The sequence below is a fragment of the Poecilia latipinna genome, unplaced genomic scaffold (genome assembly GCF_001443285.1).
Source record: "Poecilia latipinna isolate Pla-1442-1.1 unplaced genomic scaffold, P_latipinna-1.0 Scaffold621, whole genome shotgun sequence".
Taxonomy (NCBI): domain Eukaryota; kingdom Metazoa; phylum Chordata; class Actinopteri; order Cyprinodontiformes; family Poeciliidae; genus Poecilia; species Poecilia latipinna.
The window spans coordinates 133,006-155,912 of record NW_015113237.1 but is presented as its reverse complement, the minus strand read 5'-3'; the positions used below and the strand labels follow the sequence as shown (position 1 = coordinate 155,912).

General features: G+C 40.1%; 1 protein-coding gene and 1 long non-coding RNA gene across 2 annotated transcripts in view; both read left to right on the top strand.

Moving 5' to 3' along the window:
• The window catches only part of rtn4rl1b (reticulon 4 receptor-like 1b), a 270,588-nt gene that overhangs the window by 142,716 nt on the left and 104,965 nt on the right, over positions 1-22,907 (top strand). The window lies entirely within an intron of this gene.
• On the top strand, positions 613-22,281 carry LOC106954022 (uncharacterized). Its single transcript, XR_001426288.1, has 3 exons — positions 613-625; positions 1,287-1,292; positions 22,065-22,281. It is a non-coding gene; the product is annotated as an uncharacterized LOC106954022 (long non-coding RNA).

Below are 22,907 nucleotides of genomic sequence, written 5' to 3'. Positions count from 1 at the left end.
ACCATTCTAGTAAGAGCTGGTATAGTATCGTTAACATTTATGTAGTTTTGGTTTTATACATGGTACCCAACAGTAATTTTCAAATCCTTTTGTCTTTCAGCCTTGTTATTCAGTCTTAGGCTCCACTTTAAAGCCTTTCTTCATGTTTACCTCTTCCACTGTATCTTTCCCTTTGGCATACCACAATAATGATTACACCAGAAAATCAAATCTGGGCTTGGGTAGGAGGCCGGTGAGTCCAATTTAAGGTTAAAAGGTGGGGTCAACCTACAACTTTCCATCCCTGGATGCATTCTGCAGGCACTTAGTTCGACTCAGGAAGTTATTTTAGGGTAAGGCTTTTAGTTAACACTCCAGTGCTCCAGGGCTAAGTCAAAGCACCTCTGACCTTGGTTGTTTGTGCCAAGTGTGCCTTCCCTATTTGGAGCTTTTTCGAATCCCGCTGGGACTTCTTTTAATAGGGTCTTGGGAAAGCACACAGAAGACAAGTCAGATCCTTTACAAACCAAAGGGAAAGGTATTTTTGATGTTTTTATTCTGTGGGCTCTGTAAGACTGTGTTTAATCAGCTCCAAATACATTTTTACAATGTTCAGTTTCAGGTTATATGTCTAGCGTTCCCCAGGGTTCTTTGAAACCGTTACTTTTTAATGCAGTTTCCAAATACTGGATGCATGCTGCCAAAGGGGCTCTCAGTAGAGATATATATTCATAGAGATATGTATTATATTCATTTTGTTAGAAATGTGACATGACACAAACACAAACTCCAAGTAAAAAATCATTAAACCTTTACACATCCCTTTCTCTTACATGCATTTCTGCTACGGAGGCTTACGCTGTGCAACCAACAAGAAGGAAAGTCCCCTTCATGTCATTGTCTAATCAGATTTAGGTCTCCACAGCTTGAGTAATACCCACCCACACGCTGTGAATACATATACTAAACCCTGATAGTTCAGCTGCCATCTTTATGACACAGTTATGAAGGGGGGGAAAAACCCACAAACCAATAGATAAGAAATAGTCCCATGGATCCCCAACAAGGACAAGACTGTAAATTGTTGTTTTATTCCGAGAAAATGTTGGCCATGGTGCTGATACCAGACCTGGTATGGGTTTTTGTAATCTATTATGCCTCAGGCAGTATCCACCGTCAGACCTTGGAGGACAATGGCAATCAAACCCTTACATCGGTTTAGGGTGTCCTTGTCAATGTGATGTTCAGCGTTGTCGATGAAAGAGACCAGTAACTGTAACTGTTCCAGTCAATCCTTCTTCCTAAAGTGAAAGGTCTGGCATAAAGTAAATGACGAAACATACAATTTATTTATTTATTTTTTTTTTTTGATGGACCACCTCTGAGTTTTTGTTCCCTTTTATGGGTAGGATGTTTGTGGATCACTGCGGCAGAGTTTACAACCACACAGAGACCAAAGTGGCAGAGTGGAGAGGTTGTTTTGTTGCGCCTTTTTTCATCATATCATAAGAGAGGTCTTACAAATTGGGTCCGGAGATGTCCTTGATTAAGTCAATTAGTCCATTAGAACAACAAATGGCACAAGTGAGAATTCAAACAGAACAGTGGGATCCAATTATTCTATTAGCTCGACTCTCCCACAGGAGAAGTGATAAAGTCACTTAGGGTTGTGCTAACAGACTGCATCAGCACAAACACTGAACTGAACAGACTTGATGAGGACTGAGACTTGCTTCGCTACCACTCTACATATGCTGCTGAGCAGATTCTCCATTGTGTTGTGGTACTTTAAAAAGAAGAGCATTCATGGGCTGTTAACTAATACAAATGTCTTCTTGAAGTAGCACAGGCAGTGAAAACATGCTGTGCTTGAGGATTACACAAGTGGTGACAGTACACACTAGTAAGGCATAACGTTATAAACACTGAACAACTAGTGACTGGATATTTTGTCCTCAATGTTGATGTGTTGGAAGCAGCAAAAATAAGCAAGTGAAAGGATTTTCGTGATATTGTCAAAGGTCAGTTTGTGACGGTTGGTCGTCTGGGTCAAGTCATATTCGAAACAACAGCACAAATGTCAGTACCTACCAAAAATGATATGTAAGGAACAATGGTGAAGTAGTGACATGGTTGTGGTTGGCAAAGGTTAAATAATGTATGTCTTGGGGTGAGTCCCAACCAACAGATAAGATGTAATACCTCAAACTGCTTAAGACCAAACCAATGCCAGCCAATGTCTGATGAGTAGCTCAAGCCTCCACTATGAAAAGCAGCCAAACCAGTGGATGCTGTGGGACAATATTCACCTGGAAAACTATGGATTCTGCCCTCAATTTGGATGCTTTACTTTACCGTTTACAAATGCCTGAGTATCGCTACAGAAGCAGGTACAATCTTATTCTGTGACAACTTGTATTCTGGTATTTCAGTAAATTAGAGATTTTATTCCTAACCAAAAAGACTTGTTAGTCAGTTTATAAGTATGTTTTGAAAATAACTTTTAAGCACACGTTAAGCATATATTTTATCAGGCCCACATTTTTGTGTTATTGGTACGATGTAGCGTTTTGACCCTAATCTTATGTTTTCATTAGTTGTAAGAAGAAAATCATGGAAATTATCACAGAAGGCTTGAAAACATTCATATGTGTGTAATTAATCTATATAATGTGCTTCAATGTATGACATACACTGTTCAGTAATATTCTTATGAAATGGGTTTTCATATAGTATGTACACAGGAATCCTTGCATTTAGCTTTTAAATTGTTGCTCATCTGTTGGAAACTTAATTTGGTTTCAATTCCCTCTTCGCTCCACCTTAACTCCTTTCCTCATTTCATCTGGAGCGAGAGGAGCGCTTATTGTGAACAAGGGCCACGTCTATTTCACACCTAAATGTGCAGAACCAGAGAGCAAATGCCTTTGGTGCTCGTATCTGCTTTGGATGTATTGATCTCGGTTTAGCAAGAGAATGTTTACAGCCTGTAGAAGAAATATGATAAGAGCTGTGGAAAACTATGCACATTTTTTAAAAAGAGAATATTCCAATTTATCTATTTGTAAAGCAGAAAGCTGGATTAGTGTTGATTGCTGATGAATAATTGTGTGACCTTAAGCTTTAACAGTGGTAAATCAAGGATGAGTAGTAAAGAAAAAAAAGACCCCGTATTGCTGCGGTGTTGAAGTAGAGTGCAAGAAAAGTTGGATACGCTCATGTTGAGGCGGCTACACAGGATAGATGAATGGGTGTAAAAATGGATTCTGGACATAGCCCATTGACCAGAGAGAGGAACAGAAGTGGGATTAGGAAGCTCTCCGTTACCTGACTCTGCCTTTTGAGAAATCAGAGAGATGCTGCGAACCTGAGGTAGAAATCTTCGAGCAGAACTGGAGAAATAACCCCCGTCATAGACTTGGATACAGATTCAGTTTGCACCCACCAGAAATGAAGGGGATGATGAATGTTTAAGTGCCTGGCGCTCCAGGAGCTGGAATTTTACAGGCGATCAGCACCGCCTTAAATTGGACCAGACAGTCACCAGGGAGCGACCGATCTCTGGAGGAAGGAATCTAGGCTGCACACGCCGAACACCAGATACATTGTTTTTGTTGTACAACAGTTGCTCTGCCGATCTCAAGTAGTTTCCCAAAGTTGAGAGTCAAGGCAGTTATTATTAATTAAAGCTTTCTTTATATATTATATATATATATATATATATATCCTAGAGAATGGAGAAGTATTCGTGTGAGAAATGGTTTGCCTTTTTGCAGATTTCTTCTGTTTTTGCTTTCTTGACACTCTAAACTGTTAAGGATGATCGAAAGTAAATTTAATATCAGACAAAGACAACATGAGTGAATGAAAGCAGTTTTTGGAATGATGAATTTAGTTACGGAGAAGAAAAAGATATTTAAAATCAACTTGGCACTAGTTGAAAATGTTTTGCCCTCTTCTTGTGAAGTATGACTTAGTATGTTTTTGGTAAAATTTGACCAGTCACACACAGATCTGGTTACTACTTAATCACTAAAGTACAACCTGTGTGACAACACAAAGTAGGATAAAATATCTCAAGAAGCAACATGCCATACCATTTTTGTTATGATTTATTTTGTCATACTCCAGTGTAAAGGAATTCAAGTCATTGACGTCTACAAGTCAAGTAAGAGTTCAGTAAGGGTTTGAGACTCCAGTGGATCGCAGTGTGAACCGTAAGAAATTATCCACAAATGGATAACATATGGAATAAATATATCAAGAGTGGAACCCATAACTCAAAAGAACCAGGAAAACATTGAAACTACTGCCAGCTCATTGGTCGTCATTCAACAATAAGGAGGAGTCTGGGCAAAAATGGAATGGGGTTGAATGATAGGAAAATAATCTCTGGTCTGAGAAGGACTATCAGTTCTCACATGAACTAAGTGATCATGTATCACACGCTCCTTATCAGAAATTGGGTTAAACTGAACAGCATTATGCTATCCACCATTGTTTCAGTTGTTATCTGCCTGTACACGCCTACAATAAACCCTGGAGCTTTTACATCTGTGGAGGACTTTACACCTCATTTAAAATGTTTTGTTTAAAAGTAACAAAGAAACTAAAACAGACAAAATCTGTATGGGGAAATACTTCTTCACGAGAGAACACACCACTCTGAAAGTGAATTTTGTGTTAATGATTTTTATTTTTTTAATAAAGAGCTAATGTAAAGCCAGCTGCTATGGTGTTGTTAAAGAAGATAAAAAGCCATTTACAGACCAGCCAGAGGGGGGGAAAAAATATATTCAGGTATTCAGATAACATCTGACTCATTTGCTGTTTCATTGCTGCCGCCGACAGAGAGCGAGTTATTTTTAACTTCATTGTTTGCTCGATATAAAAGTTAAGTCATTAAAAACCGAATTACATAAGAGGAGGATAAATAGGACGCGCAACGACCTTCGGCGAGCCTGTGGTCGTGGATGTGTCTTTTCTTCGCCGCTGAAGCAGCTCCGCTGCATTTCCATCTTTATTTCTTCAGCAGAATACGATCGAAGCATGTTCACAGAGTATACGTATAATAAGCTCAGATCGACATGTCTGCTTTCTTTTTTTATTATTATTAATCCTTTCATAAGGCATCCTAACTCGGCGTTTGGACCCTGGAAGTAAAAACTATATTGACACGTTAATTCCTGCTTGTTCCCTTCACTCTCACTTACGTCTCCCATGTTGTGTTATGTTGTCACGTTTCGCCTCCATCTCCTCCCCTTTACCTCTCCTCCATCCTCCGTTCGCCTGATCCTCCACAAACAGGGAACATGTCTCCGCTTTCAGACAAAATTATGCCCATGCATGCTGAAGCTGACACCTTCCTTCGGTGCCTCTGTTCTTTTCCTCGGGTGATGAAGTATTAACAATAACATTTCTGTTTTTATTTAATTGCATGTCTGCTTGTTCCCCCCCCCCATGCAAACCCCCATCCCTTAAGATTCTAACTGGTTTGTGTGGTCTGGATGCAAGGCTGTTGTGTGGTGTGTGTGTGTGTGTGTGTGTGTGTGTGAGATTTTTTTAGGCGTTTGGGGGTCAGAGATATTTTTACAATACCCGGCAGGCACCGGAGAGGCATGAGAGAATCTGGAGTGTCGGGATGCAGCAACACCATGAGTAATTCATGTGTTTTGCATTCCTACCAATAGAGATTCGGTTGCCCTTTATATGCCCCGTTTCTTGAAATTCCATCCCACCAGCATTCCTGACAGTAGCACAGCGGCAGGAAGTTTTTCACATTGTGCATTGATTAGCAGACATGGATGCCTGGAGGGAGATCGTTTGTTTACTTTTTACCTTGTATGTAGGCTAGGTCAGGGATTGCGTAATATTAAAAAAATAAAAATAAAAAAACCTTTTTTTTGCTTGTTTGTGTATTTCTGCATGGAAATGTGTGCGGAGGAAAAAAAAAACAAAACAAAAAACGATGTAGCCCAGCTGCGTTACCTTGGGTGATTCATCGATCTGTGATATGGCAGAGTCCGCCTCATTCGGAGGAACACGGAGCCAGAGAAGCACCTCCGACAAAAAATGTGCAATTAATGTGCAAACGGAGAACGATGCAGCAGAAAAAGTGTGATGTTGAGGGAAAGGAGGCCGATCCAAATGTACTGGGAACTCAACCTGCATTAGAAAACTGACAGACTGACACATGACTACATGATTATTCATAGTCTTCTCAAGTCCTCACCTCCTACGAGAAGGCCCTTTCTTTCACACAACATCCTGCTGCTCTGGGTAAATCATTCGGGCTGCCGAGACATGATTATCCTGTGAGGCAGGTGGACTACTGAAAAATCAGGAGACAATCTATATTACGTAACTCTATGATTTGAGTTCCGACCGCTAAGTCAAAGAGACATAGATTTCAGAAGCTGTCATTTTTACGTGTGTTTCATGCTTCTGGGGGAAATATACATTTCAATACAACATACATTGTGCCCTCTTGTGCAAGGTGTCAAAGGTCATGTTTTGGACAACTGTCAGGTCAGCAGTCATCCCTGTGATCGTGTAGCCTACAGAACTGGACTGAGAGACAATTTAAAAGTGTTTGCAGGTGTTTTGAGTTAATTAACTGGTTAGAGTGAGGCATCAGGGGTCTTCAAAACTGAACCTATTCACAATGTTCTAATTTTCTGAGATACTGAATTTTTTATTAGTTTTCATTAGCTGTGAGTTATAATTATCAACTTTAAAAGAAAAAAAAATTGAAATATATCATTCTGTGTGTAACGAATGAATATATTAAATGTATACAAGATTCACTTTTTGAATGGAATTACTCATTTAAATCAACTTTGTCATAATATTCTTCTTTCTTTTTTTTTTACCAGCACCTGTACATGTCCTATGTTTTCTGTGGGTAGCCTTGTTTAGCTAGCCAGGTAAATGATGGACTCTGCTGAAGTTTCAAATTTTAACCGATTGATAACTTTTGCTCATGACGTGTGCAATGCTCCAGTTTGACGCTACGAAGCTAACCGGAAATTGCGTGCGCTGGAAACAACCATCCTCATCCTCGAACAGAGAAGTGCCGAGCTGAACAAGATGGCTGCTAATTTTCATTCAATATTTGGAAGTGTGGTCAACATGGACTGAACGGCTTTGTTCACTTGCTCCGCTTCCATTGTTTAAACTAATGTTTAAATAGCGCAGAAAATCAACATCATTGTTCAAAACTTCAAATTCTGTTTGATTGGCCGGCTGAATTTTTACCAAAGGAATCCAAGTGAAAAGGAGAAAGCCCAGGCTGAGCTGTGAAGTGAGATTAGAATCTAGCGGAACACAATAGGACAGTGATGGCTAAGTTATTGTTTATCTAATTTCTTTGTGTGTCTGTTTTCAATGCTGACTGGTCATCTCACATAAAACACTTTGTATTGTCCTTGATTAGGATGAAAAATACTCAATGGAAACATTACTATGAGCTCTGCACTGGTGCAGTTCTAATAAAACATACATTAGTGACAGAGTTCCTTTAGCGAACGCTGACACCGGTTTATGGGGCTGAAATGTATTTTTAATTTGTAGCACACTTTGATAATCTGTCTAATTATCTGTTACAAATTGAAACGCGGCTCACGCACACGAACCACAACCTTGACATTTGTGTTTTATTATGTGTTTACAACTCTTTTGTAATGTCAGCTTTTCAGTAATATATCCAGAAGAAAGTGAAAACGTGATTTTTTTGCAGCTAATTTTCACCATGTCACGCAAAAAGAGTGTCCATGCTGTTAAAAGTGTCACTTTACACTGTTATATTGATTTATGAGTTCCTTTGTTGCAACACCACATAGCACTTTGTAATTTGCCCTTAAGAAATCTGTTTAAAGGACCAACAACAGTGCCTTGAAGTAAAATTATTGAACTTTTATCGTTATTGTGTTACAAACATATTTACACGTGTATTTTATTGGGATAAGCATAGCTGAAATGGAAACATTTTTAACATCAAAATATAAAACGTGTGGCACATTTTTGCATTTAGCCCCTTAGAAAATAATTTCTTGAACTATCTTTCTCATTTTACTTTTTGAGCAAAAACAGATGAAACTCAGTTTGGATGTATGACGTCTGATCGATTTTAAAGTTTCGCCACACATCTCAATCACATTTAGCTTTGAACTTTAATTCTAAGTCTTTTGTTTTGATAAATTTGTTTGATAACATCTTGTATTCATATAGTCATGATGAAAAACCGTGAAATTCATTTTAAAGAAGTTTCATGTTGTCCTATATTTATCTGCCTGCTTCAAATTTTGCTAGTTTATGAGTTGAAGCGTGACTCTTTACATTATTGTTATTAAAATATGATGTGATATGTGATTTTGCATTGCTGTTAGCCTAAGGAACTAGCTAACTCTCGGACATGTCCATCAGAAGACAGAGATTAGTCAGTAGCTGCGATTCCATTAACCATAAAACTTTAATTTTATGGTTAATTCATTAACATAAAACTCCATTAATTTCCAGCTAATGAAAAGCTCTTGTTTGTTGGTAAAAAGTTTTTGCACTAGCATGAGGAGGTTTTTCAGCTTGTATGGCGTAGATGTATTTTGAAAAAGTGCAACTGAAACACTTTTTTTGAATCAGAAGAGTCACGGGATCAACAACCAGATTTTAATACTGGCGAAAATGACAAAGAAGACAACAGGAAGTAGCAGGAGAATGATGGTTTGTTTTAGTTTTTTCTGGCGATGTTCAGCTGGCTCCACCAGAGCTCTCACAGCATCACACAGTTCATAAAAGATTGTGTGTCAGTCCAACATGTTGATCTTCTGTAAAATCGCCGACTGCAATTTTCCTAAAACGCCGCATACGAAGCAGCTCCCAGGTACAGGCAGCTTGTCGCTCCAACGCCTGAATAAGTCTCCTCTGATGGCTGATTAATATTAAGTGCTAACGCCATGGCTGAATTATGAATGGAATTTGTTTGCATTGCTTATTTAATGAAAACATTGCAATTGCGAATTTGTAGGGTTTTTTTTAACATTAGCAAAATATAGACAAAGATTTGGGCACATTTGTAAGAGAAATACTTTGAGTTTTTACTGTTCTACAAAATTTTAAGTATAAATCAAAGAGATGAGACATTTTTATCAATATGTATCAGTGCATCTAGTATGCACTGATACACTGATACAAGCTAAAATAGCTTTTACTAAGCTATTTTAGCTTAGTAAAAATAGCTGTTCAAACCTTTCAGTTTCCAGACTTCAGGGCCTCTAATTGTTGAAGCTAAAGCTAACTTGACTATAGAGAGACCCAATGACCTGGCTGGTCTTTGGTCCACGACCTTCAATCATGAAGTATTTTGTCATTACTCGTGCTGTGACTGAAAAGGATCACTTCTGAGAAATTAAAAATAAATAACTTTTAAAAAATGCTATTTTTCTTCTTGCACTGAAACCCATTTGACATTAAAACAACAAGCAGTCTAGCATTTAGATGGATAAATTCATGCCAGACTTATTATTAACAAATAATGAAAAAAATGGTGCAAGATGAATATAACCGAAGAATAATCCCTGCCAGAAGCAGAGCAGCATAAGAAATTCCTGACATCAGTGACAGATATTAAGGCTTGATTTGTCATTTTCTCTCATCAATGCGTAATCATGTTACCAATAATTTTCTACTAAATCTGGAAAATATATCAAGCTGATGACACAGTCTGGGGTATTTTTGCTCTATTAATTAGGATTAGGCTCATTTAGATCAAACAGTAAAAAATGAAAGTAAGAGGCAAATTCATTATTAAAAGAAAGAAAAATCACCTGTAAAAACTTTTGAGCTGAGTTTTAACTCCACAGAATTCCCTTTGGCCACAGCGTACAGCGTTGGTGGGTCTGTCCATTTATATCATTTTAAAATATTCAAAATCGTTTTGACATCAAACGAAGGTTAAGAAACTTGTTATCACACTCATCAAAACTGGGTTTAATTACATGGAACAATGAGCTCAACGTGGCGTGAGTTGTCTGTCGTCTGAGTAGACCAGAGTAATGCACATGCTCCTCCCCATAAGCCTGACCCAATAGCAAAAGTGCTGTGGATGATCAGCGCTTTTTTTTCCCCCCCAGGTTTGCTAAGCCTTCCTGAATATAAATCATTATTATTGCCTGCTTTGATTGTACTCACTTAATTTCCATGTCACTCAACACATCCTCAGAGTATATAAGCGCCTTGTTTTCTTTCTCTCACTGTTGGATTGAACTGCTGCTCATGTCCCGGTTCCCCATGTTGATTTTCCTTCTGTTGCTCTAAGTGTCCTATTATTAAATCCTTTATTCCACACACCATTATGTATCTGCCATTTATCCTGCTACCATTTTGCCGCTCATCACGCACCAAAGATGACACTCTACATTGGTGATTATTAAAGAGGCGGTATTATGTATTTTTCCAGGCACCTAATGCCATTTTATAAACACATTCAAGTAACTATGTTACCTTCGGTTATTATAAAAACGTTGTTTATATCAGACATAGCTTGACAGAAACTTGACTTCACAATTTGACACCTTGAAATTGGTCTCTGTCACTTTAAGAAGCTCATGGCCTTCACAACATTCCACTTTCAGCACACCGTCATGACGATGTTTCTCCGTTAAACAGTTTGCAGTCATTCTTAGGAGCGTTGGACTGAGACGTAGCTGGTATGATGAGCTCAGCAGACGCTTAGCTACAGCAGGTGTTTGCTAATTGCTGCTGCTGCTAGTCTGAAGGAGCTGAATGGGGAAGGCGGAACATCAGCTGGAGACTGCAGCTCCAATGAGGAGTTTTGTGGGAGAAAGCGCTTAGGCACCCTTGAATGGTTGCCATGGGTGATTCAAGGATTCCTCAAACATGTATGAACTAGTCAGGGCAACACCTCAAGTATGTATTTGGTATGTATTTTATAATGTTTTATAATAACATTATAAAATGATTTAAAACAAACAAAAAAAAAGTGTGATTTTACATGACACCTCAGGCCCCCCTTTTAATTTTAAACTGAATTAAATTAGGTCTGGGTTTTTTCTGGGTTCAAGAAGGTTTGATTTAAAAACCATTACATTGTTGCTATGGATATAGATCTATGGTTGCTTTGTTTCAGGAGTGTTCTGCATTTAGCTCCATCCATATTCAATTCTGAATTCAAAAGCATCCCGACAACATGATGCTGCCACCACCGTGTTTCGATGAAGGACAATGTGTGGAGCAGGTTTTTGGCCATGCAGAGTGATTTGCATGTAGAGCTAACAAAGCTGCATTTTGTTCCCCCATTTGTTTGCTGTGTTCCCTACATGATTTATAACAAAGTTCAAGCAGGAGGTTTTTTTTAATTGAAATTTCTTTTTTTTTTTCTTCATGTAACCGCTGGACTATTAGATGCCTCTTGTATTAATCAGTTTAAGTAGATGTATCAGGTGAACCGTCCAGCGCATACCTCGCCTCCCGCCCAACAACCGCTGGAGACAGGTACCAAATATGTCCCAATAAAATCCTTATACATAGAAACATTTGTAATATAATGTGAAAAAATTAACAGAAATAGTTTTGCAAGATACTGTGTGCACGACAACGCAGAAAAATCTGCCTGCACCTAACCCTCCGCCTGCTCTTTTACACCATTCGTTCCGAATGCGTTACAGACGTGAGCATGCATTAATCATCGTCATTTTGGCGCGTCGCATGTTTACCTTCCATTAATATCCGCCGGTTGCGATCGCATTGAATCTCGTCTCACTCAGACACAAACAGGCGCACGTTAAATGAGCGTCACGCCTGCCAGAGGACCTGAAGGGCCGCGACACCAGCCGCCTTCCCTTCCCTCTTCCACCTCTGGTGCCAAGCCGCCCATTGTGTTATGTAAATCATCTGTGATTTGACACCCCCAGCCACACGTCTTCATTAGGTGAAAGAGGCTGAGAAAAAGAGAAAAAAGAGCTATTTCTGCATTCTTTCGGAGCTAATTCGTTGCGTTAGGTAAAAGAATAACTCCAAAGCCACGCGGCGAGACATTTATCTGCACCTGGCGAATAACTGAGAGACTGTTATTGATGGCTTTTGCGCTAATTTGGACACAGAGTCAGACCTCAGCCATCATTCACTTCTCATTGAGACGTAGTTAGATCGCAGGGCTCATTAACTAACAGGAAACTGACACCAAATATATTTTTTCTCGACGCTCTCATTATATGGAAAGCCATCCTTGGGAGTATTTTCTTTTAAGAAAAGCATCTGTTTAACACTTAACATGATAACAAGCAAAAAGCCCAATTATCAATTTCACCACTGCTTATCAAAGCTGCCAGGAAAAAGTGTGATAAAATAGGTCAGTTTTATATTTTATTTATATGTTTGAAGAAAAAAAAATGTGCCTGGTCTTCTAAATGTGACATCCATCTCTGCATATTTTAAAAGTTACAGCAGATTTTTTTTTTACATGACTTACTCCATCCATTAAAAGTGCCTCGTTGGGTGCTTAAAAATAGCCTCGTTGAATCATCCCATTGACACTTTCCCCACAAAACGGGGACTGCATGCAGACATTTTAAAATGCCAGTCTGTCGTTGCATCCATCTTCCAGATATTCATTGTGTCGCACAGGAAGTCCATTACCCTCTGATTCAGCAGGGGGAATGTAAGGATGTCGAGCCCATCACAGAAATTGTGTATAATCATTATGTCAGCATATCCCGTTCCTACTGTATATCTCTGATTCCCATTCATCAAAGTTTTAATGTATTTTTTTTTACATTAAAAGGAGCAGTATTATGTGTTTTCTTAGCACATAGTGCCATTTTAGGGCACAATCAGGAAACTATTTTACCTTAAATTTTTATAAAAGTACTATATACAGGTCCTTCTCAAAAAATTAGCATATTGTGATAAAGTTNTGTTCATTACTTTCATGGACAGAATTTCTAGGCACAGCCGAGGTGTTGAGGGGATCCGTTTTAGTGACCTTAGAATCGCATCGCTGATTTTTGTGGATGATGTGGTCCTATTGGCTTCATCAAGCCGTGATCTGCAGCTCTCACTGGAGCAGTTTGCATCCGAGTGTGAAGCGGCTGGGATATGAAGATCAGTACCTCCAAATCCGAGACCATGGTCATTGCCGGAAAAGGGTACAGTGCCTTCTCTGGGTCAGGTGGTTGTCCTGCCCCAAGTGGATGAGTTTAAGTATCTGGGGATCTTGTTCACAAATGAGGGAAGAAAGGAGCGGGAGATCGACAGGCGGATTGGCGCAGGGTCTGCCGTGAAGCGGGCGCTGTACCAGTCCATTGTGGTGAAGAGAGAACTGAGCCAAACAGCAAAGCTCTCGATTTACCGGTCAATCTACGTTCCCACTCTCATCTATGGTCATGAGCTTTGGGTCATGACCGAAAGAACGAGATTCCGGATACAAGCGGCTGAAATGGGGTTCCTCCGCAGCGTGGCTGGGCTCTCCCTTAGAGATAGGGTGAAGCTCGGTCATCCAGGAGGGACTCAGAGTAGAGCCGCTGCTCCTCCACATCGAGAGGAGCCAGTTGAGGTGACTCGGGCATCTGGTTAAGATGCCTCCTGGACTCCTCCCTGGTGAGGTGTTCCGGGCATGTCCCACCGGGAGGAGGTCCCGGGGAAGACCCAGGACATGCTGGAGGGACTATGTCTCTCAGCTGGCCTGGGAACGCCTTGGGATCCCCCCGGCAGACAAGGAAGAAGTGGCCGGGGACAGGGAAGTCTGGGCCTCCCTTCTGAAGTTGCTGTCCCCGCGACCCGACCTCGGATGAGGTGGAAGAAAATGGATGGATGGATGGATGGTATGGGGGGAAATGTGATGACAGTTCTAGGGGCACTGACCAACAGGGGGCCCTCCACAATTTAATTATTTTTTGTTCATAGAAATATAAAAAACAAAACCAAAAAAAAATCAGAGCCCTGTCAATTATAAATTAATCATATTGTATTTTCAAAGATTGTTTTTAGCAGTAAAAAATTAATGTTCCCCCTCCCAGATAAAAAAACACACATCCATATTTGCCCTGAACACCCCCCTATCTGCGTTAAATGGTTTGTTCCTGCTTGGAGACTCCTCGTTGATTCAAGGTTCGTCTTTGTTTGGTCTCCTCTGTTTGTAGGGAGCCTTCTGTTTGCAAGAGGACCTCTGGTTGGGTGGAGACTCTATGATGGTTATTTTCCAGAGCAAGTTTCAACTTCACCTTCAGGTCCGCAACCTGACCCTGCAGCGATTTCACCGTTTCCTCCTGTGTTTTGAATTTGGAAGCTTGCTCAGAGTGACTTTTGAGCTGCTCCTCATATTTGAGTCTCACTCTGTATTCTTCAACCATAACTTCTATCAGACCTTTATTGCGAGAGGCAGTGGCGTAAAAAGTGGGTATGCAGCGCATGCAACGCATAGGGGTGCTGCACCAGAGGGGGGCGTCAAAACCCCGTCTGGAGGAGGCGGCGCCCCGATGATGCCTTCACATACACTTCACCGCGCCCTTATGCTCCTTCACCTCGTGCACGTGTAAATGTAAATGTAGCAAGTTTTACCTTTCACTTGTCTTCGTCTCGGGGGGGATTTATGTTTTCGCATCCACCTGAATAATATGTTGTTGCGCCCCTGGCGGGAGGCGTATTTTTCAGCCTGCCTCTTGAAGTGGTCCAGCTGTTGAAGAATGCTCTTGTCGGTTGTAACTTTGGAAGAGCAAGAAACCTTTGATAGACCTGTAATCTCTGGTACATTTCTTCCATGGTTACGTTTGACTTGCTGGTGACGTTCTTTTTCCAACATTTTTTGCAGTTTTTGAATTTCCTCCTGCTGTGATTTGACTTCAGCCTGATATGCAATCCTTCGGTCTCTTTCCTCATGGAGATCAAAAATCTTTCTCTGCAGTTCTTTTATAACCCTTGTGTGTGCAAGGACGAAGGCAAACATAGAGGACTGTGGCAAATGATGCAAGTTTTACGTGTGTAGGGTCAGTTGGACCCCATTTCTACATACAAGGGTTAAGATCTTTTACCTGCTTTGTGAGACCTCTGATGTGTTGGCTTGTCTCTTCCACGACTTCCACTGAGGGGGTAATCTCAAAGCCAGCAGATGGAGTCGTTTTCTGCTCGACTTCCAATGATGTTGGACTCTCCAAGTCGCCGGAAGGACTTGATTGTCCCTGGATATCTGCTGATTCATCTTCCGGCTCAATGGGGCTGTCGCTGTCATTTTCAAAAGGGGAAAACGACAGCGTCGTAGTTGACTTGGATTTTAAGGTCCATCATGTCGACCCATGAAAGCTCAGCTGGAAAAGCTTCATGTTCACAAGCGATCTGTTGTTGCTTCATGTCGATATTCTGGTAAATTCTTGCTTCTCTGAAAGGCGTGTAATATCTGGAATCGATATCCCGTTTGTTTCGATAAATTTCGAACATGCTCTGAAGAGTGATCTGTCGCGATAGAACTGTGGAACAGTTCTGAGAAAACTCTCTGTGAGCTACATTCAAGAGAGAGATTCCCTTGTGATATCATAGAGTGATGACATCACTGCTGATGTCATTGATACCATTGGAAGTGAACATTCTATTGTAGCCTGACAAAAACATTTTGCTAGACAATGTCAAACATTGAGAAGTTTTAATTTTTGTTATCAAACATTATAAAGTTAAAAGAAAAAGCCCTCAGAAATATACAGGGTAGGGTTGCCACCCATCCCGTAAAATATAGAATCATCCCGTATTTGATAAATGTTGCGTCCCATATTGAATCGATACAGGACGCGATTTGTTCTGTATTTCTATAAATGTCCAATGGGCACGCCTATCACACACATATCAACACTAAGTGTAACAATAATGACCAAAATAAAACACAGGAAATATTAAGGTCAGCCAAACGCTACGGTCCGACGCTGTTGTCACTGTTGCCTAGAGATGGATACTACGCAGCTGTGGTGAGTTGCTATCAACCTGCGTCTTTTAAAATGCCCTCGACCCGATACTCCACCGTATTTAGAAGTAAGAACTCTGGCAGAAATACAGACGTGAGTGGAGAGATGCACATTCCAGGCTGAACAATGTCTGATTCCAGGCTAAACAGGCAATTATTTAAAATATGTGTCCATCGTGGTGTCGTGTGCTGCTGTATGACATGATTGATATCAGACAGAACGGATCAGGAGAAGAACACTGCAGACCTGTTCACGTCTCTTTATCCCTCAATCATCTCCTGAGGCTGATACGGTACAGAACTTTTTATTCTTGATTCAGTTTCTTATTGCGCTTTTAAACGACTATTATGGTTTGATTATTTGCTTAGGATGTTGAGTTTGGATGATTATTTATTTATTTATATATTTATAAATATTTTGGTAATACTATTTTTAATACCAGAATGTTCACTAAACTTTTATATTTCGGGTTGTCTGAGGACACATTTTGAATATTAAATCAGGTGTTACGATCAATTACTCAGTACTTGAGTAGATTTTTACCAAATACATTTTACACTTCATTAAAGCTTAAGTAAATCCACTCAAGTATAAATGTGTTGAAGGTATGCTACTCTGATTGGAGTACAATTTTGGTGGGCGTCCCTTATTTTGATTTCTGAAAGGTGTCAACCCTAACTGCAGCTTGAATAAAATGCAACTACATAGCATTTTTGAGAAGTCTGGATTGCTTTATGTGTATTTTGCACATTACTTTTGACTGTTGCTCATGGGGAGAAACATTTCAGTAATCTAAAACTAATAGAAAAAAAAATTAAGCAAACTACTTGCATACTGGATGTGGACTGATGGATGTTAAATTCATGAGCAGTAAATATTGTGCTAATTATCAGTATTGAACCAAAGAGGCAAGGCAGATGCGAGCCTTTAAAATTGTGATGCTTTTATGGGTCAAATAGACTCAAAAAATTGTAACAGCAGCTGCGCGGACCAGCCCAAACACATTTTTGGTCAGGGGGCCCAAGATTCCTGGTGGCGCCCATGCTCACTTTACTTTGCTCACTTTAGCTGAGAGTTTTAGCAAAAAGGCTGCAAACAGGAAAATAGTCCACTGATCTACTCAGGGGAGACACCAAATATCAGCAATACTCAGACTCTTCTGAGTCTTGCATCATGTTTGATGCAAGACTCAGAACTATTTTTAGTTATTTCTTTAAAAAATAATCCAGAATACCCTTGAATTCTAGAGTAAAGACACGAATCTGAGAAGAATAGTAATCCAAACACAGGAATTCGTCCTTTTTGTCTTTTTTGTTCCTTCTTCTCTATGTGCTAATGAGTGTTTCTGTTGGTAAATCGTTGAAACTTAGGCTTGTAAATATCCAAAATGCAAATGTTGGTGTGAACAAAGCAGATCTGAGACCTGTCGACATCCATGTGTGTTGTTTCTCATGAGTACAGATGCCAGGGCTGCATCTCCATCAGCGGATGTTGTCATGTCAGCCAGTGTTTGTGTTGGTGTGGAGACAGCGCAGCTGTTATCTGGATGGTTAGACATCGTCACGTCCGTTGATCCACTGCTCTGACATGCGCACAGCTGTCCCAAGAAAAAGCTTTGCTCATGTGCAACACACACACATACACACTGGGCTGTCTAAACAAATAGTTTTCTAATGTGAGGGGGACGTGTCCCCTTCACACGTAGTTATTGCGACCACCATGCAGTGTAATCTTTCTTCTGAAGAGACTGATGAATTTATTTGAATGCTTTTAGAACATCTTTACTGGAGGCATTATAAATGTGAAGGATGCTGAATAAAGAAGTCAAGTCAAACTCATTTGTGTAGCACTTGTCAGTAACAAGGCAGTTCAAAGTGCGCTACAGTATTAAAAACATCATACAGTCACCAGTTGGGAAACGAGCAATAAACTTTACAATTCATCAAATGCCATCATCAAGCAAATACACATCAAATATATTGATCAATGCTCCAGTTATTGTTGATCAAAAGCAGCTTTAAATAGGTGTGTTTTTATTCTTCACTTAAAGGAACTCATTGTTTCAGCTGGTTTACAGTTTTCTGGAAGTTTATTCCAGATTAATGGAACATAGACGCTGAATGCTGCTTCTCAATGTTTGGTTCTGGTTCTGTGTATGCAGAGCAGAACCAGAAGACCTGAGAGGTCTGGAAGGTTGATACAACAACATGTTTTAAAGTAGTTTGGTGCCAAGTCATTCATTGATTTATAAGCTAACAGGAGTATAACAGAGCTACAGTGAAAGGACTGGGGTGATGAGTTTTTCTATCAGTACTGTTTACATCATCTGCCTCATTTCTTCTCTTCCATTAAACAGTTAGGTTAAAATAATAATAATAATAATAATAATAATAATAAATAAAACCACTAATATGGGCGCTATTCAATTCATCATGCCCGACTGCGGTCGTTACGTGAGAGGCGCTGTTACATCCTGGTCAGATCTCACCAATAATTATGTGCATGATGGATGCAGAGCTTAGAACCTTTGCCATTTTTCAACTTTAAAGCTCTTCTGTTAATTAATACTTTGACTAATTAATTTCTTCATTACCATGAGATGCTCTGAATCTATTCTATCTCCTTTCTTACGGCACCCTATTCAATCCAATACAAAGACCCCAACCGGCTACTTATACAAATAGATAAATGCCACACCAACTTTGTTTACTGTTAATCATTTAAAACTGCATCAGTTTTAAATGCAGTGTGACTTTTCATCAAGCCCAGACTGTGCCTCCAGCAGCTGAAGTGAATGCCAAGTCGATCGCCCCGTTTATCGATGCGAGCCGCTGACGACTCTGTTAATCCAGATTTATTATTTGATGACATGAATTTGAATAATGAGGGAACGCTGACAGATTCAGACTGACAGGATGTTCGGCACTCAAATGCCACAACAAATTGCTTCTGGAGGTAAAATGTTCCTGGAAGCTATAAGACTGCTGTTGATTAGAGAGCTGCTGCCTCACGACTTCGGGAATCACTTTGCTTTGTTTATTAACACGGAGCAAATAAAAAAATATGTCCACTAGATCATAAAAGCGAACATGTGGATTATGTAAATTGAATCGGACCTCACCTTGACATTGGAGGTTAAAAAGAAAACTAAACATCCGACTGTTGAGCTACTGAAGGAGAGATGGCTAAGTTGTTTGTTCCGAAACATAATGTCTGCAGGGCCAGAGTGGCTGGATAAAACGACTCTCTGTTTCAGCTGCATGCTGAGCACAAAGCTGCAGGATTATATAAATATGATACAGCACTATGAATCTTTTTGTGACCTTGACGGAGCTACAAAAGCCTTTTGATGTGCAGCATCTATAAAAGTTCGAGACATTCTGTGTTTATATGCATGTCTTATCTATTTCATTTAAATGCGTGCAAATGTGCATATATTTGCAAAATCTCAAGGTGGTTGGTTTTGTCAGAGGTCAGAGTTCTTGCTTCAAAACAGACTTCAAACTAGAGGCCAAAAAATTGAGAGAGGTACCGTATACGTCCTTTTAGATTTCACTTACAAGTTTACACAAGTGTTTTATATGTTGGGTTTTAGCTTTACAACCCAAAGGAAAGTCAAAAGAGGCTTCAGCAAACAATAGCTTTCACTAATGATTTGTCATGAGCGTGTCCCACTTACTCTCACATGCCTGGAAATTCTTGAGTTGAGGTTTGACCTTCTGTCCCCGCAGTGAACTTGTTTAGCTCCTACGGCCCTCGTCTTCTTCAGTAAACACTCTGCCTAACGTTTCAGTAAACGAAGGAACATGAACTCTTCTTTAGACTTTATGTCCAAGTTAGTGCTGTCAGTTGATTAAAAAGTTTAATCAGATTAATCACTCTCTAGCACTGTGATTAATCGATTACCATAAATATGCAAGTTTTTTAAAAAATGTTTAAGAAAACATTTTATTGTCTCAAACCAAATTGTCTGACAGCAACAATGGAATGGTTTAGACCAAAGAGAGAATGCCTAGTTAAAGTCTAGACAAAGTGTCTTCAAATCCAGGCCTCAAAGGCTGGAGAGCGGCAACTTTTCAAGCAGGGTGCTCTGCGGTGAGATATGGAGTATTTCTTGTGTCTGGGTGAAGTTTGTGTGAGCTGCGATTGGTGGCTGTAGGAAAGTGTGCAGAGTTTGGCGATGGTTGGAAAGTAGGTGAGGTTAGTGACCAAATATGTCTTACACAAACTCATCACACATCCAGGAACCTTCCACTTAGTGACTGCAGAGACCTTCTTCGTAAACTTTAAGGTGTCTGTGCTTCAACACAACTGAGTCAAATAATGGGGCCATTAGCATGATTCTGGAGAACTTGACTGCACCGAGAAAATCAACCAGCCATTTGATTTAGGCGTATTGAACCAGGCAAACATCTGGACATTGCTGGATTTGAGGAGCACAAAAAAAATTTTGATACAAAAAAATTTAATAAAACATAGGGAAGGCTGTGGCAGTTACTTAATAGAAATGGTGAAAGGAAATGCTGCCAGTTAATGAGTCTGTATGTCCTGGTACACATTTATAAAAAAAGTGAGTTGAGTTTGGTTGGGGTAGGATGTGAAAATGATTGGTTTGAAAGCTAACGTTAAATGGTTTTATTGTGTGACTGCTGAGACTCGGTGTCACAACCTGAACTTTACACAGTTCTTGAACTGATAAGGAAGGACAGGTTATGGAAACAGAAGTTTGTAGGTTTGAATGACCTGGGACTCAACTCTCTGTTATTATGTTATTCTTCCGTCTGCCTGACAACAGGTATAAAAATGCAACAGTTGCTTAAACTTGGCACAGTAGATCTCTCCCTATATTTCTGCCAGTGCTAATGCTAATGATCAAAAAATAGAAATACTAATACCTCTGTCAGTTTGGAAGATGTTAAAAGCTTCTCCAGATGACTTTAGATTAATGAAGGACTGACAGGCTTAAGTTTAATGGTAAGGATGAGAATAGACTTGGGGTGTCTTCACAACATGGGAGACCAAAATGAAAAGATTTGTTACATTTTCAGCTGGGCTGGTTGGCTTTCACACTCCTGTCAGTGTGACAACAATCCAAGACCTTTGAAAGACCCGTTTACCCTTTCACCCCTGAAGAAGACATGAACCCAACTTTCCCCTTTGCTAAATGTAAACAAAATGGAGAAGCATCAGATCTTAGCGGTTGTAGGATTTCTTTTTTTGCTATTGATAAAAGACCACGACTCGTTTCTCCCCAAAGCGTTTTATACTCGCATTTGTTTTTGTTGTGTTTACCCAGAATACCCTGCGGTATAGCCTGCTTCCTGCTTTTGGAAGGGACTCTGATTCACATGCATTCAAACAACGCCAGAATTCACTTCAACCAAACCGAAACCTGGGTTTTTAGGCGGACCAGAGTTTGAGTGCGCATTCAGTCTATGGGAACTAAAGTGGGACAATACAGGTCCTTCTCAAAAAATTAGCATATTGTGATAAAGTTCATTATTTTCCATAATGTAATGATAAAAATTAAACTGTCATATATTTTAGATTCATTGCACACCAACTGGAATATTTCATGTATTTTATTGTTTTAATACTGATGATTTTGGCATACAGCTCATGAAAACCCAAAATTTCTATCTCAAAAAATTAGCATATCATAAAAAGGTTCTCTGAACGAGCAATTAACCTAATCATCTGTATCAACAAAATAACTCTAAACACCTGCAAATGATTCCTGAGGCTTTTAAAAACTCCCAGCCTGGTTCATTACTCAAAACCACAGTCATGGGTAAAACTGCCGACCTGACTGCTGTCCAAAAGGCCATCATTGACACCCTCAAGCAAGAGGATAAGACACAGAAAGAAATGTCTGAACGAATAGGCTGTTCCCAGAGTGCTGTATCAAGGCACCTCAGTGGGAAGTCTGTGGGAAGGAAAAAGTGTGGCAGAAAATGCTGCACAATGAGAAGAGGTGACCGGACCCTGAGGAAGATTGTGGAGAAGGGCTGATTCCAGACCTTGGGGGACATGCGGAAGCAGTGGACTGAGTCTGGAGTAGAAACATCCAGAGCCACTGTGCACAGGTGTGTGCAGGAAATGGGCTACAGGTCCCTTATTACCCAGGTCAAGTCACTTTTGAACCAGAAACAGCGGCAGAAGCGCCTGACCTGGGTTATAGAAAAGCAGCACTGGACTGTTGCTCAGTGGTCCAAAGTACTTTTTTCGGATGGAAGCAAATTTTGCATATCATTCAGAAATCAAGGTACCAGAGTCTGGAGGAAGACTGGGGAGAAGGAAATGCCAAAATGCCAGAAGTCCAGTGTCAAGTCCCCACAGTCAGTGATGGTCTGGGAGCCATGTCAGCTGCTGGTGTTGGTCCACTGTGTTTTATCAGGGGCAGGTCAATGCAGCAGCTATCAGGAGATTTTGGAGCACTTCATGCTTCCATCTGCTGAAAAGCTTTATGGAGATGAAGATTTCATTTTTCAGCATGACCTGCTCACAGTGCCAAAACCACTGGTATTACTGACCATGGTGTTACTGTGCTCAATTGGCCTGCCAACTCTCCTGACCTGAACCCCATAGAGAATCTGTGGTATATTGTGAAGAGAAAATTGAGAGACCCAACACTCTGGATGAGCTTAAGGCCGCTATCGAAGCATCCTGGGCCTCCATAACACCTCAGCAGTGCCACAGGCTGATTGCCTCCATGCTACGCCGCATTGAAGCAGTCATTTCTGCAAAAGGATTCCCGACCAAGTATTGAGTGCATAGCTGAACATAATTATTTGAAGATTGACTTTTTTTGTATTAAAACACTTTTCTTGTATTGGTTGGATGGAATATGTAAATTTTTTGAGATTCCTATCTCAAAATATTTTGGCTTTTCATGAGTTGTATGCCAAACTCATCAGTATTAAAACAATAAAAGACCTGAAATATTTCAGTTGGTGTGCAATGAATCTA